This window comes from Zosterops lateralis (genome assembly GCF_965231275.1).
Source record: "Zosterops lateralis genome assembly, chromosome: Z".
In the NCBI taxonomy this organism is placed as follows: domain Eukaryota; kingdom Metazoa; phylum Chordata; class Aves; order Passeriformes; family Zosteropidae; genus Zosterops; species Zosterops lateralis.
The window spans coordinates 70618395-70635435 of NC_139800.1; positions in this window are offsets into that span (position 1 = coordinate 70618395).

The following is a 17041-nucleotide window of genomic DNA, read 5'->3' on the forward strand; positions in this document are numbered from 1 at the left end:
CAGTACTTCAGGCAATTTGACAATAAATCAATTGTTCTATTACTTCTTACCTTACCTCCTATGCTGACTGTTGGACACCCAGCTGATATTTCTACTGTCCTTTGCTGTGTGTCTATCAGGACATGTGCCTACATAACCGACAATCTCTCATTATGAAGACTTAAATTCAGATCACCTGATGATAAAAGATGTCTGCTTGTTCATCTTATGTATATAAGTTTTTGTGTGGCACAAGTCAGTGTAATGTTAGTGTGTTTAGAGACTAAAAATTATACTGCTTAAATACATGGTATCATTCATCCTTCCAAAAAGATGTTCACCTTATGTGTGTACTGTGATTATTTTTTTAGGTTTACATTTTGGGCTCATTTTAACTAAGCAAGTAAATGCAGATTTTAAAACTGACTCCTTAAAAAGAGGAAGGATTGTGTGGTTGCCTAAGAAAGCAAAGCTACTTTTTAGAGGATGAGGGGAAAAAGAGCTTCCTAGAGATTTGTGTCAGCCTAGGGATACTCTTGTATCTGTCCTAAATGTGAACCATTTTCTCAGTCACTAATTTACAGGCATTAGCTGTAAATTAAATGGGAATCCTGTGGAAATTATTTTGGGAAATGATTTTGTAAGGGAAAGTAGCAAGGAATTTGGAAAATAGAATTGTACTGTGGGAAAGGGAACTCTGTGATTGGTTTGTAGGCCACTTTTGTTTGGTGTTGCTGTTAATGAGAATCTACTTCAAAATTTCCCATTTAATTTTGGATGCTTTTATGGTTTTAGAACTCATTAATATTGGTATGTCCTTTTCTGGCAAAGTCTGCCCCTTTTTATCCTAACCCCTTTCTCCAAACCTACTCCATTTTAAAATAATTTTATTTTTGCCTTAGTGTGGGAAGCTCTGCTCCTTCAGCTTCCCACCCAAAATGGGCCCCAAAGCATCAGGATTCCCATGCTCTCAAGGCACTTATTTTTGAATGGGAGAAGGTAATGCCTTTCTAGCCCCTCTGCACGAGGCTAGTGGAGATAGGAAATACTTAGATTTTGTGTATTTTGAGGAGCTCATCCAGTATATAGGCACTTTGTGGGATGAATCGGAATTTGATTGCTTGTGTAGAGATTGATTTTTCATGAGTTACTGGCTGGGGACTCTGTTCCATGTTTGAGAACCAGTACATACAATAAACCACAGGAGATGGATCTCCTTCTCTTCTCCCCTTGCAGCCATGTTTTTTCCCATATTCTGTATGCAACTTCTACTGCAATTTCTTTTTCATGCCAATAAAAATTATTGCTGTAAAAATGTAGTCTAATTATGCCTTCAGTTGGAACTGAAATAGCCAGAAGGGCCTAAAACTGGAGATTCTAGTGATGTGGACAGTTGAGCCTACTATGAAAGCTTTGTGCCCAGGATAACCTTGCATTCTGTGCATGTGCTTCCAAACCAAGGGTCATTTCCTTTCTGTCAGACTAAACATAGAATCCAAGAATTCCATTAAAGGAAGAACTGATTATTAGAATACAAATTCAGGAGGTTTGGCTTGTCCAAAAGCAGGTACAAAGGCAGATTTATCTGACAGATATTTTTTATGTTTAGGGGTGTGGGAAGCTCTTTGATTTCAAGCCAGCATTGTAGTGGACCTTGTTGGTCTCAAGCAGGCATCAGCTGTAATCAGATTATGTGTTTTGTTTATAAAAACCTGGCTTCTACAGCCCTCTAAAATTGTAACCAGTTACTAGTTTTTCTATTAAAATGGGCATTCTGGAGTAGAAGTCATCAACTAGATCAACTCATCTATTTTATATATAGTTTTGAAACATATAGTTTTGCTACAATCTTTTGAATTTCCAGCATTATAACAGACATAGAAGTGAGCAAATGGCAATTTTTATTTATTTATTTATTTATTTTTAAATTCTATTGCTATTTCCATCTGCAGACAATCGTACCACATTGTGATGAGTGTCAGCACAGGTCACATTTGTTCAGGCAGACTATTAGTAGATCTTCTTGACTAAGGCTTTGAATTGGATCTTTTATGTGACAGTTGAGCAGCATCTCTTACAAGCAAATGACGAAGTTGAAATGCGGAGAGTGATGAGTTTCGACCCAGTTCTACAGTTGTAGTTGGATGATGTGAACTGGCATATGGCAATCCAGCACTATAGGAAAGAAGGTCTTAACAAGTGTGTTTAAATAGATGTTTTGAAGGTTTCAAAACTTCTAATTTAACTCAGTTGCAAGGACTTTGTATTTATTCCCCCTCATTGCTCAGAAAATACCCTTATGCATCCAATTTTCTTTGCTATAATCAAGGAAGCTCTGGCTCCAGTGCAGGTGTTCAGATTTTTTACTTTTCCAAAATATTTTTCTCCCCAGTTGTCTGAAATGAGGAGCAATTCACCCGGTACAATAGGCCAAGTGAATTGCACACAGCTATACAGAATAGTGTTACCATTATTATTGTTATTGGCAGCGGCAAGCTGACTCTGAGGGCCAGGGTTAGTCTGGTGGAGCAGGATTACCCTTCTGGATTCTGGTGTGCCAGAAAGATTACCACATAGCTCTTATCACGGGGTTTTCTTTTTTCTGGATTTTCTGCCTCTCTGAGTGTGAGCTGCTGACTTGAGTTTAAATTGTCAATGCTGAGCTTCTGTGGGTCCTCATTTTTTAAAAAGGTGAGGAAGTGACTTATTGGCCCTTTTCTTATACATGCACTGCACCCCTGTGTTCTGGGTTTGTGAAATACAGGGTTTTGGTAATAAAGTGAAAATCTTAACTGCAATGCACATTTGAAAATGGACTCTCTGAAGTCCTCTTGCAATTCAGTGTCAGTTTAGTTAAAATGGAGTAATCAACTGTTGTCCTGCCAACCCAGAGAGGCAAGGCAGAGTTCCTGTAGAAACCTGTCAGTGACACAGTAAAATTCATCAAGAAAGCTGCTTCTTTCTTCTTGGGTTTTAGTTTCTAAACTGTGCAGTTTTACTCCTGACCACAGAGTATTTCCTGCAGCAAACTCTTGGAAAGAAATGTTCCTGAAAGCTGTTATCTCACAGCTGTCAGGGAGTAGGTTTCTCTTTCAGGCAAGCAAGATTCTTCCCCTTCTATTCTTGTGGCCAGCTGATTTAGAGATGCGCAAAAATGCTACGGACATTAACAGGGAGCTGTCCCACACTTGAGAGATCTACCAGGAGATCTACCAGGTCCGGTTCCTTGTTGCAGGCAAGAACTTGGCAGTGTGGAGATGTCTTTGCTAATGCCTTCTGGCCAGGCTCCCAAGTTCTGACCGGTACTGAGAGATGGGACAATCTAGCCTCAGTGTCTGAACACGTTTGCAGCTTGCCTGACTTCAGACTTGATAGATATTCCACCAGGAAAACACCTGGCCCATGGTTTTGTGGTCGGACTCACCCACTGCCGATCCTTTTGAGTTTGGTGTACTTCATCCTGGGATATTTCGTGCTCACGATTCTCCCTGAGGGAAACAAAATTCAAGAAGCTCACTTCAAAGCAGAGATGCCAGCTTCCAGGAGACACAAAAGGCAGCCCCATTGCATGGGGCTCTGAACCCTTTGTGGTCAGCTGGGTAACAACAACGACAACCAGACAGACAGACAGCTCTGAAGCACAGACGGCCAGCAGAGACTGATTCTCTACAGAAGTTCCTATGGGGAATCCTAACTGTCCCTGTGATCTCAAACTGAGGAGGAACATTTGGTACAGCTGTGCTGACATGTGCACACAATGCACTGTCCCTCAGACACAACATACACAAGACGTACTCAGGAGCTCCAGGGAGTCATCCTGGATCTGCTGGTGCTGAGCAGCAGCTGTGTCAGCGCTGGAGATGAACCAAGTGCCCGGGCTCCCCTTCTCAGCTTGGGGAGCCAAGGGTCCTTGACACAATGCTGCTGCTGCTGCTGCTGCTGCAGGTTTAGGGAAGGAGCCTGTGTAGATCTGGGAGAAGGAATGAGTTTGTTTCAGAAAGGTGGCTGGCACAGATTACCCGGAGATCCCATTCCAAAGGCAGACCCTTAGGAAGATGCTGTCAGCCTGTCACATGTAGGGCTCTTAAAATGGATTTTTCTGATGTCCACTTCTCGTTGACTGGATGGGTCAAAGCCAAAGACTGGTTTTACTGGAGTCCATGGCCAGACTCACATTCCATTTTCATGGATTTTCTGAAGGACAACTGCCACAATGACCATTCCACATCCTCCCAAGGACTCTTTTCCCCCTCCAAGGGCTGCAGACACACTTGCAGCTCCTTGTTCCAATGTTCTACCTCCTCCCACTGAGCGCTCTGTTCCTCCACTGCCTTCAGGTCATGCTCAGCCTGCAGCACTTCTGGTGGAGACTGTTCCTGTGCCTCACGCCGATCTTGGGGCTCCTCCTTGCCAGTCATTTGCTGGAAGCCTTTGCAGGCTGCCCGGTGAGATGTCAACACTTCCACCTCACGTCAAACAGAACAAAACCGTCAGAGACTACAGCTTGTCCCTGTTAGCCAAGAGTCATCAGCTGCGAGAAAAGGGAAAGAACAGATTTACAAGGGCTACAGACAGCCTGTTTCCATCCTCCCTCTGGGTCACCATGTTCCACTGTAAAAAACACCTCAAGAAACAAGGAGAGCAGGAAGAGGCCAGCAGGAATCCATTTGGATGGCCATTTTCCCAAATCCATTTTCCCATCCATTTTCCAATCCATTTTCCAATCCATTTTCCAATCCATTTTCCCAAAAGGCCAAAGGACTAGTTCCATCGTCCAGGGCAGCAGTTGAGATTCAAGATACCAGGAAATGTCCTTCAGAGTGCCTGTGACAGACACTACAGCAGGATGGCACTCAGAGGCATCACCCCACTTGCCTGCTGCTCTCCATTGGAAAGGCAAGAAGGGCAGAAAGCACCAGCTTCGTGACTGTGCTGCTTATCACTGTTTTACTCACTTGCTTTTGTAGAGCTCGATTGAGGCGAATAAGTAGGTCTCTCATGATTTTCATTTCTTGCTCCAGCCTCTTCTCTCTTGCCTTCATCCTAGTCTCAGTTTCCTGCAGCTTTGCTTGCAGCTGTTCTTGGACGTTGTGTAAAAAACAAGAGACAGGATGTTTTATGAGTGGAGTAGCTACCACTCTTTCACTCATCTGATTGTGTTGATCTCCCCTCTGCTGATGGAGGTTCATCTCCTCTTGGATTTGCCTCATGTGTTCCGTTATCCTCCTCTTCAGTGCCTTGATGTCACTCTGAGCTTCAGGCAGCTCTGCTTGTGGCTCTGCCTTGATATTCTGGACACACAAATGCAGAGCAAGTGGCAGGGAGCTGCCATCAGGCTCAGCTTTTTCCTCTTTCAGCCTCAAAACCACATTCCTTCAGCCACTTCTTTCTGCTTCCCTGCCCACCTCTGCTTCTGTTGTCAACCTCCTTTGCCGGTGCTCATCTCTGCAGATCACAAGGCTCTGTGCTTTCAGTGCCTCTGGGACTCCTGGCCTCCTCAGTCCCAAGAGCTCCCTTTTATGCCCCTCTTTCTGCCCTTCGCTCTGTCACCTGGTGAGTCAGGCTTACCAGGCCATTCTCCTGTGGCTCTTCCACCTGCTGCCTGAGCTGCTCTTCCTGCACTTGGGCTGGGAACAGCTCTCCCTGAGTCTGGCATGGCATCTCCAATGGAGCAATCTGCTCTACGTTTTCTGGAAGGACCTGCATAGAAAGCAAGAGAAGATGGGTTTCAGCTTCTCATACAACATCTGTGCGGCAGGACTTGATGACTGATGAGCTCACGCATTCCCAAAGCACTGTGCTGCTGCTCTCCTGGGTCATTCTCTGCCCATGGGAGGCAAAGATTCCCAAGTGACACTGGCAGTACAATCAGGGTCCATGTGAGGCTGAAGCTCCTATGGCCTTTCAGGCAGATGACAGGAAAGGTGTGGCATTTCTCAAGGGTCTGGTGAGGGCCCCCCTCCACTTCTGCTTTGTCTTGTTTGTCTTTTTCTAATGACTGATGCCAGCCCCGTCCCACAGCTCCATCCTGCCTCTGCAGAGGGCTTCCTGTGTGAGCTCACTCCTTGTCAGAGACACTCCTGCAGTTCACGTTCTCTTTAGGCTTGCACTGCCATTGCTGCCTTTCTGACATCTACACTCTTGTTAGAAATCCTGCTCATTCAGGAGATAAGGATGCCTCTGATGGAGGTCAGAGAGCCTCTACAGCCACCTCAGTCTGTGGAGGAGAACCAAGGTGTTTATTTTCCCTCTTCTGTCAACTGAGAATTCTGACCGGCAGTAACTGAGACCCTGATTAGGCGCCATCAACAAATTAACTTACACAGCCCTGAGGATGCCAATGAAGGATGGAAAGAAAGTGTAGGTCCTTATGGAATGCAATCAGACCCAGAGCACTGCACTGGGAACTGCACTCTTTGTGCACTTGTGCTTGGGCAAATTCTTCTCTTGGACCTGACTACACTGATGGTGCTAAAGTGGCTGTAATCAGAAATGAAGAACAGCCCCTCTCAGTTCCTGTGATCTCTGAGCTCTCTCTCAGCTGGAATGCCAGGGCAATGATTTCCTGCTCAATTCCAAAAAACAACAGATAGATGCCCTGGGATACCAAAAGGAACGGGCCCTGCTAACCTCAATGTGATGAGCAAGCCCAAAAGGCTGGATTAGGAAAACAACTGTTCCATCTGCACAAATGGCCCTGCCACGAATTCCATATTCTCATGAGAAAATGTTGCATCTTCAAGAACTGAAACATTACAAACTCAAATTCTAGCAGAATCCCGTCCAATACTGGAAAAGGGCAGCAAAACATGAGGTAAAGAGAGCTGCTGGAAAAAAAAGAAAAGAATAGGGCTTCTGCACCAAACAAACAAAAAACCCAAAAATAAGAAGTGAAACTGCAGGCTCATCCAGTACCTAAGGAATTGGATGCAGAAACAGGATGCTAAAAGTCAAAAATGTGACATTTTTTCCAAGGAAAAGTTCCCTCCCCATATCTCCTCCCTGGGCTTGTCCTCCCCACCCTTCCCGAGTTCCCCTGACCTTCTCTGGACACCCTCCAGCCCCTCCATGATTTTCTGCCTTCCAGGGGCCCCCAAACTGGACACAGCGCTCCAGCTGTGCCCGCAGCTCTGCCCAGCACAGGGGGATGGTTCCTTGCCCTGCTCCTGCTGTTCTCCTGTTGCTGGCACAGGCCAGGATGCCCTTGACCCTCTTGGCCACCTGGGCTCATTTTCTGCTGCTCTCCACTGGCACCCCTGCCTCCTTCTGTCCCACGCAGCTCCCCAGGTGCACATTAGATTTTACGTACAGCATCCAGAATTTCAACAGGTCCTTCCCCCTCTTAGCAACACAAGACAACAGGCAAGGACTTGCAGCTCCACTCCCACTCCAGGCTCCAATGCAGTTTTCAAAGCTGCAGACTTCACCACAAAATGGAGCAAGAGAAACGTGCTGCTTCTGGCTTTTGCCTCCCAAGAAGGATTCAGAGCCACACCCTTGGTTAATTTTGACACAGGAAACAACAATGGCCCCCACAGCTTCATGGACAACACAATCATCTCCTTGTAGCTTGTCAAAAGCCAAAAGACCCTGCAGAAGTCAAGAATGACTCGAGAAAACTGCAGAACACTTCCACAAGACAAACACAGGTGTCCCAAATGGGAAAACAAACCAACAAAACCTTGTGACCTCCACAACGACCCCGCGTGCCCTTGGCCATGGCGCTGCAGAAGCCAAGATGTAGAGCTTCACTGAGCCGAGCAGCCAGATGCTCATGCAGAGCACCAGCTCTTTGGTGCCTCAACATGGCAGATCAAAGCCCATTTTCCAGCTGTCACTGGCTGGGGGGAAACGCTAGGTCCTGGCAGGACTCCAGCACTCAGCACTCTCAGCCACCAGCAGCAAGTGCTGCCTGGGCAGAAATTGGCACTTGTGCCTTGCTACACGAAACAGCACCCTCCAGAAGTGGCACTTACTGTCTCAGAAAAATCTGGTTCTTCCGTGACCACAGTTGGGGTCCTGTGGTCATGGTTCTCATTCTGTTTCTCTTTGGCCTCCTCTTCAGCAGAAGAGAGGGCCATCAGAGAAACCGATGTTGGTTCTTTGCTCTGTGGAAAGAGAGAAGCCTGAGGGATAGGCCATGACCTGTCATGTAGAAGCTTCTTTTGTTTCAGATCTACCAGCACCTCTACTAAGGAGAAATCACAAGCTCTGAGAGCAATGCCATTCTAAGTGCCTCTGAGTGTATTTAAATGGTCCAGTTCCAAAGAACTGCGTATGGCTCTAAATGCAGTATTCTCCCCTATTCCCTACTTTCCTCGAGCAATGTTCTCTCTGCAAAACTGAGCTTTTAGTCCTTTTAAAGCTTTGAAATGGAGAAGGGGGACATAGGCAGCAACCTTGTTGCTATTTCTGATGCAGACATGGAAATGGAGTGTCCTTCAGCCTACCCAAGTGCCCCTTCTCTGCACTCTTCTTCTCCTTTCCTCTAGAGGATGCGTTCTTCCAGGAATGGGGGCATTTCAGCAATCCGGGTTATTTAAAATATTACATCTGTAACCATTTTAAGGGCCACCAAAGGAAGAACAAAAGATGGAGAAGGCACGTACAAAACAGAACAAGATTTAGAAGTCACGTACAAAGTAAAAGAAAAGATGGCTCACAGCTCCAGGATGTGAGAAACTGGATGAAAACCAGAAAAAAGAACTGTGTAATCTGCTGTGTATGTGAGAACATTCAACCAATAGGACCTGAAGAACTAACGCGTTCTTTTAAGGAGCAAGCGATTGTGAAGTAGCATGTATCGTGTGATTAAGGCTAAAAACTGCATAAGGGAGGCTATAGTCTGCAATAAATGGCTCACTTTGATCCTATTGATCATGGGGTGATACCCTGTTCTTGATTCTCCCACACTTTCCAAGCCCACACTTGCTTCACAATTCTTGAACACTGGGAACATTCCATGTTCCTGTCTCACTCACCTCAGGATCAGCAGCTGTGAATATACGAGTCAGGTGACCTGTAGTGGGCGAGGAAAATAAACCAGATTCTTTGAGAAAACTGCTTGGGCTAATGAATGCCACAGAACAAGCCAAGCCAAACAGACAGTATTTTCCAGTTCACAACATCCCTCCAGGAGACATGGTGCTTCCACACGCCAGCAAGACAGGAGCACAGTATTCTTGGCTGTGGCTACACTTTGGCCTGTTTTGCCAGTGAATGAATGCAAACTTGATCAAAATAATGCAAATTGTTCTTTGACACTTAGTGCTCCTGTTCTACCAATCACATAAAGCAGCTTTTTTTATCCTGTCCTTCAGGTACTTTTTTTTTTTTTTTTTAATCAGTTGCATGCATTATGCTCATTAACTTGCTGAAAACAGTTGTCCAGAAAAGTTTCCCCCAAATCCCTGGAGCTGTGGCAGTTCTGCTGTGAAACAGCACAGCAGCAGCTCCCGGGTTCAGGAGCAGACACTTGCTGCTATGGAGTCTGCACTTCATTGCAAAGGGAATCACAATGTTAGCACTCAGTAAAGGGTCAATTAGACAGTCCAATTCCTTCATGACAAAATTTAGAAAAAAGGAGCTTTCTCTGAATTCTGGGAACAACTGCAGAGCTTTTAGAAGGCCTTCTGAGAAGGTCTCCCAGCCTACATTTTCAAAGTTGTCCTGCTTGCCCCTGCCAGCTGAGGAAATGACAGGCTCTGCTGCCACAGACTCTCCCATGGAGAGAACGGAACCCCTGCAGGTTCTCTTGCAAATGCTTCCCCTGTGGCTACAGATACCCCTGTTTTAGCAGAACGTGTTGACGGGAGCTTTACCAAACCAGTGGCATCCTAATGGCCTTTCTGTTTCTAAATCCACTCAGTCACTAAGAAAGAACAGGAAGACGTACAAAAGCCAGGTTAGGTTACACCCAGGGAAAACCTCTACTTACGTGCCAGGTTGGTGAAGTAATAGGTAACATAAGAAATAGCGTAAACAGTGCAAACTGCAACAGCGAGGTGCCGAATCATTGTGGCACTGCTGCGCAAGTTTGCAGACTGTTCTTAAATACAAGAAAATCCAAGGCTCCTGCCAGTGCACAACTGCTCACTGACAGAAGCCTCAACCAGGAGCACGCTCCTGCACAGAGCACGCTCAAGGGCTGCTCTGACACCGAGGCTTTCCGTGCGCCAAGGCAACCTTCTGATGTCACCACAGCCACATGGCAACCGTGCCCTGACATCACAAAGCAAATGCTCTGCGTTGGTCTGTGACTTTATGCAAAGCAACCCAACCTTCCCCTACAGCAAACACAAAAATAGCCTGGGAAGTTCTCTGTCACAGAGCAGCACAAACTCCGCTGGTGGCCGGGCCAAACCCTGTTGTTCAAGGGATCCAAGAGGTAGTCCAAGAGAGCCCAGAGCACCTCCAGCCTGTACCCAAGTGAGCACTCTGATGGCACCAAAGCAAAGGAAACCAGATCAAGAAAATGGCCCAAAGCATTGTACAGAACCAGGAGAGAAAGCACTATTGTCATAACAGCTGAAATCATTCCTAACCAATCTCCCCACATATTTGCACATTTATTGGACATGCCCAGGTTTCCTGTGTATGTACATCTCTGCCTTGATTTCCCTTTGGAAGCAGTCGAACTGGCAGGATCTGCCCACCACCAGCAGCGGCTGCTCCAAGCCGGGAATGCAACAGGTGGGGCTGATTTCCAGAGGCTTCTGTGTCCCAGGCAAAGCCAAGGCAGGAGTGGGTTGAAAGGTGCTGGCGCTGCTGCTGCTCTGTGCCTGAGAGCCCCGGCTGGGCAAGGCACAGTGACCGCTGCGCTGTGCGCTCTTTCTCCTGCCGGAGCTGGACACACCTGGGAACAAACCAGGATGATTTGTGGGGAACCAAGGGGTTTGTCGGGGCTCTGCATTGCTCTGCACACACCCAGGCCACCTGCAGCACAGAACTGTAGCCTGAAAAAGATAAACCAGAGAGAAACAGCTGGAATAGAATTCATTTTGATCTTTCTTCCCTGCTCAACAGAAATGGCCAGAATGAAAGTTCCCAAGCAGGGCCTGATCCCTGCTGCCAGCTCAGGGTTAGAAAGGAGGCATTACTATATTTCGGCACTGGGTGCGGGGGGAATCACTTCCCTAACACGTGCACATGCTGCAATCTCGTCTACTGGTTTGTATCCATGGAACTAAGACATATTCAATACTTTGCTGAAACTCACAGACAAAACCTTCCCCCAAATTATTTGCCATATGTAAATCACTTCTCAGAATTTATTGACGTGAGAGTAGGAGTGTCCCAAAGGGCCCTGGTGGTAGTTGTCACAGGTTCAGGAGGAGAGCCATGCACAAAAGAACCCAAGACACAACGAAGGCTGCCAAGCAAATTTGCTCTATTGGTTGCAATAGCAAATAATACATAGCGACCCCTGCATTCCCAAAAATCCGCTGAGCAGGAGGAGGAGATGGAGCGTGGTGCTCGGCTGGAGGGGCAGGTAGGGAATGCACTTTCAGGACATCCCCTAGATCAAAACAGTGTGCATCTCATCCTTCTCACCCCTCCACCCCAAAACCAGGCCTCGGATCTCCTGCTCAGAAGCGGAATTTTCCCGGTTACAGCATCAGCTCACACGTGACCGCCACGTGAGATGAGGGCACGACGGCTCACATCCCTGACTCCGTGCCAACAATGGCTCCATTATGCATTGCTCCTCTTTCAAAGGTGAACTGCCCCCCCATTGACCAATACATTGTTTCCCTTTCAGGGGTCAAGTTCCCATCCGTTACACAACACAGTTTTCTTCATTGTCTTGTCAACCTACCCAAACATGGAAGAAATATGGCAGGGCCTCGGACACGGCTCTGGTCCCTAACACAGTGGTTTGGGGAACATCCCATTCCTCAAATCCTCCTTTGGTGGTCGAGAGCCCCCTAAAACCCCTTTCTTCCCTTGAATGTGTCTCAGCTACCTTCTTAACAGGACCACTCTCTTTATTTTCCAGGCTAAGAGAGCCACTTGCACACATTAATCATTGCAATGAGGGAATACAAAGTTCAGCACTGTCTCTTAAAGCTGAAGGAATTCACAAGATTAACCCCTATTTGTTACAATTAGAGATTTTCCCAGTGCCTCTCCTTCCTTTTCTTTGAATCGAACACGAGCGTTTTGCCAATAAGTCCTGCAAGTGCTCTTGCTGAGTGAAGCCACATTGCGACTTTCTTTCAGAAATTAATGAAGAAAACAAAGATTGCCTGCTGAAATGATTCTGCTCTCTTCCAAATCAGCTCACTACTCAAGCATAACCCTCAGACACATCCACGACTCCCCTCTCTCCCAGCGGCTCCGTGCTTGCTGTGTGCTAGAGAGCACAAAGCAGTCTGGTGTCCCTGAATACTTCTGCAAGACACTCTGCATTTCACCCTGCTGCACCTGAATACTTCTGCAAGACACTCTGCATTTCACCCTGGTGTCCCTGAATACTTCTGCAAGACACTCTGCATTTCACCCTGGTGTCCCTGAATACTTCTGCAAGACACTCTGCATTTCCCCCCTTTGCTCTGGCTCAGAGCAGAACCCCAGGATTGCCGGTGCTTCCTCCCACAGCTGTGTCAGGCACTGGCCCCTGCTGTGCCACTGAGAGACACAACTTCAAAAGACAGGGTGCAAAAGGAGTTCAAGCAGGGCGCCTCAGCCAAAGCTTGAGCAGAAATAGCTTGGAGTTCGAGTTGAAGTTGAAGTTGAGGTCCATTGAAGTCAGGGTTAAAATTATTGAAGTGCAAGCTCCAAAAAGGATTGAAGCTGAAGTAGTTTATCCTCCTCTTAGTTCAGTTTTAGATACTGTTACAGCTCCGGGCAGCAACACCCCTAAGCAGTCACATCCTTAAGCAAGAATCGCCCACAAACTACAGGTCCCCTATTGTTCACGTTATTTGACTGCCCTGTGCTCCAGCCTGCGGAGCAGCCCGGCTCTCTCCCCCTGTTATAAAATGCTTTAAGAGCGGTTTCTGAAATTGCTTGTTGTTACTTGTATCTGTTCCACAGTTTTAGAGGGGGGAATTTTTATAAAATGTTTTAACGGGAGCTTCTGTAATTGTTTGTTGCTAGTTCTATCTGTTCTAAAGTGGTTTGATTGACTCAAAAGTTATAAGTTGCTGCAACACTGTATTTATGGATGTAAAAAGCCATGTAACTGTCAATCAAAGGAAAGGGGGGAAAATCTAGTTCATACAGGTTACATCACCCTGAGCCATGATTGGTGGGCGTGAAGGACCAATCGCTCGACGACCTTGGGAAAAGATTGGTCAGGAGTGACTCTCATTAAAGACCAATCAGAGCCCTAACAATGAACCAATCAGGAAGAGAATCCAAAATGCACCAATCAGGAGGGACCAAAAAGGATAAAAGAGACTGTAAGATTGTAGGGGAGATCCTTCTTCAGCACTTTGGGGGTCTGAAGGGGCGCCCAGTGTCTTTGGATTTCTGGCTTCCTGAGAGGAAGCTGGGCTTATCCTGGTGTTCCGCTCTCAGTGGTTGGTTACAGTTAAATAAACCAGGGCCTTTCTTTTACTACATCCGAGTCCTGACCTCGTCTATAACACACCTGTGCCCAGAGTGCTGCACACACTGCTAAACTATCCCAGGAGCTACAGGGCAGCCGGCAGAAGACTAGGAATCCTCAGCCAGGGCTGCAGCCCTCGGCTGCTGTTAAAAATGACAGGAGACAATGTTTTCTCCTTAAAATGCCTTTATTGATCAGCTCTCAAAGCAGTAGCTCGAGGGATGGTCTGCTCTTCCTGATTCACCCTTGAGGAGGAGGGTCTGTTTGGCTTTGCAGCCTTAGGTCACTGCAGAGCCGGGAGCCTCACCCTCACAGTGTGCCTGGAGCTCACTTAGACTGGCCTGCTCCGGGGGGGTATCCCTCTCCCCTCGGGCACTTTTTAAGTTACAGCGAAATACAAAAAACTGTTTACCAACACTTTAGGGCATAGCCAGTTCAGTACTGGTTTTTTGTGGGTCCACATTTTGCATCGGTTTGTCTCAGCTGGGGATTTTTGGTGCCGATAATGTTCTAGTTTACAGCGGGGTTTCATGGGTGTTCTACTAATTTCCATGCCAGGAGGGAATGCCGATGGGACGCACACGGCGGCCGGCAGTACCGGTTGATTCGTGGCGGCGGCAGCTGCGGGAGGCTCGGGCTGCGGCCGCTGTGGCAGCCCCAGTGGCGGTGGAGGGGGCTGCGGTGGTATCAGCGGTGGAGGGGGCTGCGGTGGTATCGGCGGTGGAGGGGGCTGTGGTGGTATCGGCGGTGGAGGGGGCTGTGGTGGTATCGGCGGTGGAGGGGGCTGCGGTGGTATCAGCGGTGGAGGGGGCTGTGGTGGTATCAGCGGTGGAGTGGGATGCGGTGGTATCGGCGGTGGAGGGGGCTGTGGTGGTATCGGCGGTGCAGGGGGCTGTGGTGGTATCGGCGGTGGAGGGGGCTGCGGTGGTATTGGCGGTGGAGGGGGCTGTGGTGGTATCGGTGGTGGAGGGGGCTGTGGTGGTATCGGCGGTGGAGGGGGCTGCGGTGGTATCGGCGGTGGAGTGGGATGCGGTGGTATCGGCGGTGGGCCGGGGGCTGCGGTGGTATCGGCGGTGGAGGGGGCTGCGGTGGTATCGGCGGTGGAGGGGGCTGCGGTGGTATCAGCGGTGGAGGGGGCTGTGGTGGTATCAGCGGTGGAGTGGGATGCGGTGGTATCGGCGGTGGAGGGGGCTGTGGTGGTATCGGCGGTGCAGGGGGCTGTGGTGGTATCGGCGGTGGAGGGGGCTGCGGTGGTATCGGCGGTGGAGGGGGCTGCGGTGGTATCGGCGGTGGAGTGGGATGCGGTGGTATCGGCGGTGGGCCGGGGGCTGCGGTGGTATCGGCGGTGGAGGGGGCTGCGGTGGTATCGGCGGTGGAGGGGGCTGTGGTGGTATCGGTGGTGGAGGGGGCTGCGGTGGTATCGGCAGTGGAGGGGGCTGCGGTGGTATCGGCGGTGGAGGGGGCGCGGGGCCGGGCCAGGTGGCGGTGGCCCAGGGCTGACCCCATGGCGATGGAGGCGCGGGGCCGCTGGCAGCGGCGGCGGTCCCAGCTGCTGTGGGGGAGTACGGCAGGGGCGGGCCAGCCGAGGCAGAGGTCTCATGGCACCGCTGAGAACGCTGGTTTGTTGTAGGACAAAGAGCGAAGCGGCTGTGCCCTGGCCCTCGCGGAGGCAGCAGCGGGGCCCGTGGTCCTGGCCCCCTCTGGGGAGCGCGGGCGTCGGTAGCAAATGTGCTCCCCACCTCTGCAGGGGGATTACGGAGGTGGCCCCAACTGCCACACCACAGGGACTAACAATTACAAAATATTTAGAACATTAATACACTTATACAACAATTAAGAGGATTTTACACTTTAAACTTTTTACATATAACTATGAGTCTTTTAAACTTCATTTCTTTCAGCTGCTCTTTGCCTTTCTCTCCTCCTGTGCAGACTCCAGACGGCCAATGGCAGCTGTCCGTGCTGTGCCCGGCTCAGCTACGCTCACCCTCGGGAGCAGCCAGCTGTCAGCTGGGCTCTGAGAGCGGAGTATTTGCCTGGTCCCAGGAAGAAGCACCCAAGGCTGGGCTGCTGCCTCTGGCAGCTACAAGGGCCTCCTTCCAGCCTGCCCCTGCCCGGGCTCAGGCTGCTCCGGGCTCTGCCATGGGCCTCCGCCCTGGGCAAGGCTGGGCCCGCTCTCACCTCACAGTTGCTGACAGCTCTGCTCCAGAGGAGACCTCTCAGAGCACCCTCAGCCATCTTTCTGATCTCTCAGCTGACCAAGACTCTCCTGCAGCCAAAGAGATTGCACTTAGGGATACAAATCCAAGTGGCAGGAACACAAAAGGCTCTTGAGTCACGGCTGAAGACCTGCATCTGCACAGGATCTTTTGGCTGCCCCACTCCTCTTTTGGTTTTGCCTGCAAATGCCACTGCCCTTTCTGCCTCAAATAGAAGTACCACAGGTGTGCAAAATCCTGTGGCCGGTGGGCCCTATTCCAAAGGCACTGTGGTCTGGAGGGGATGACTGGAGAAGAGCCTTGCCCACTTTGAAGGCACATCAAAGAAGCCGTAAATGTCACTTTGTACCTTTAAGCGACAAGTGACAACTCCAAGGGAAATGCTGAGCTTATTGACAGAGCCAGAAAGAAAGGAATCTTCCAGATGAGCTTAAGTCTCTAAGGAAGAGACTCTCTAAGTCTCTCTTTATTTCCTTACAATCCTACTCTCTAATCCTACTCTAAACTGCTACTCTAGAAGCCTACTCTAAGCTGGTTATGGAGATGTCAGGGTCCGCAAACGTATGTGGGGAACCTGATGGTTCGTTTTGGAGATCTCAAAGCACAAAAGACACAACAGGGGACAAACCAGTTTGCTTAAACAAAAAAGGCACTTTTATTTAGTGCCCACAATGCAATAGTAGGGAAAGAAAATAGAGAATAGTGAGAAAGATAGAGAAAGAGGGGAAGGGGGATTATAGCTACCACGTGGAGAGTCGGAGGTCCTCAAGGCGTAGAGATGCCCATAGACGCGATCTTCTCCAGTGGGGTGATCGCAAAGGGTGCACGGGATCTGCAGAGTCTTTATAGGGTGGTTGGGAAAAGGACCAAGGCGAGTGGAACGGAGCCAAAGAGGGCACTGGGCCAGTGCAGGCACCTGCGTCAAAGTTGGGTGCTCAGGAACAAGTGGCAAGCTGTGCCCTTCTAGCACGGTCAGTATAGTCAGCTCAGTCCACTGTAACGAGCTACTATTGTTCTTGCATCCCGTTCTCGTGGAGATGCGTATCAGTCCTCGGCAGGCGCCCCACCTCAGCCAGGCCAGGGGCTCTCCCCAGTCTCTCCGGGGGTCTTGGTCTTCAACCATCGGAGACAGTTGTGAGGCATAACACATCCTCGGACAGACTCTGACAGGAGATAACCACATCGTCATGTTAATTGCTCTTCCTCCTCCTCCTTCTCCTTCATTTTCTTCACTGTCATGATGAGTGGTGCCAGGGTGAACACTGGTTTTGCTGATATTATAAACGGA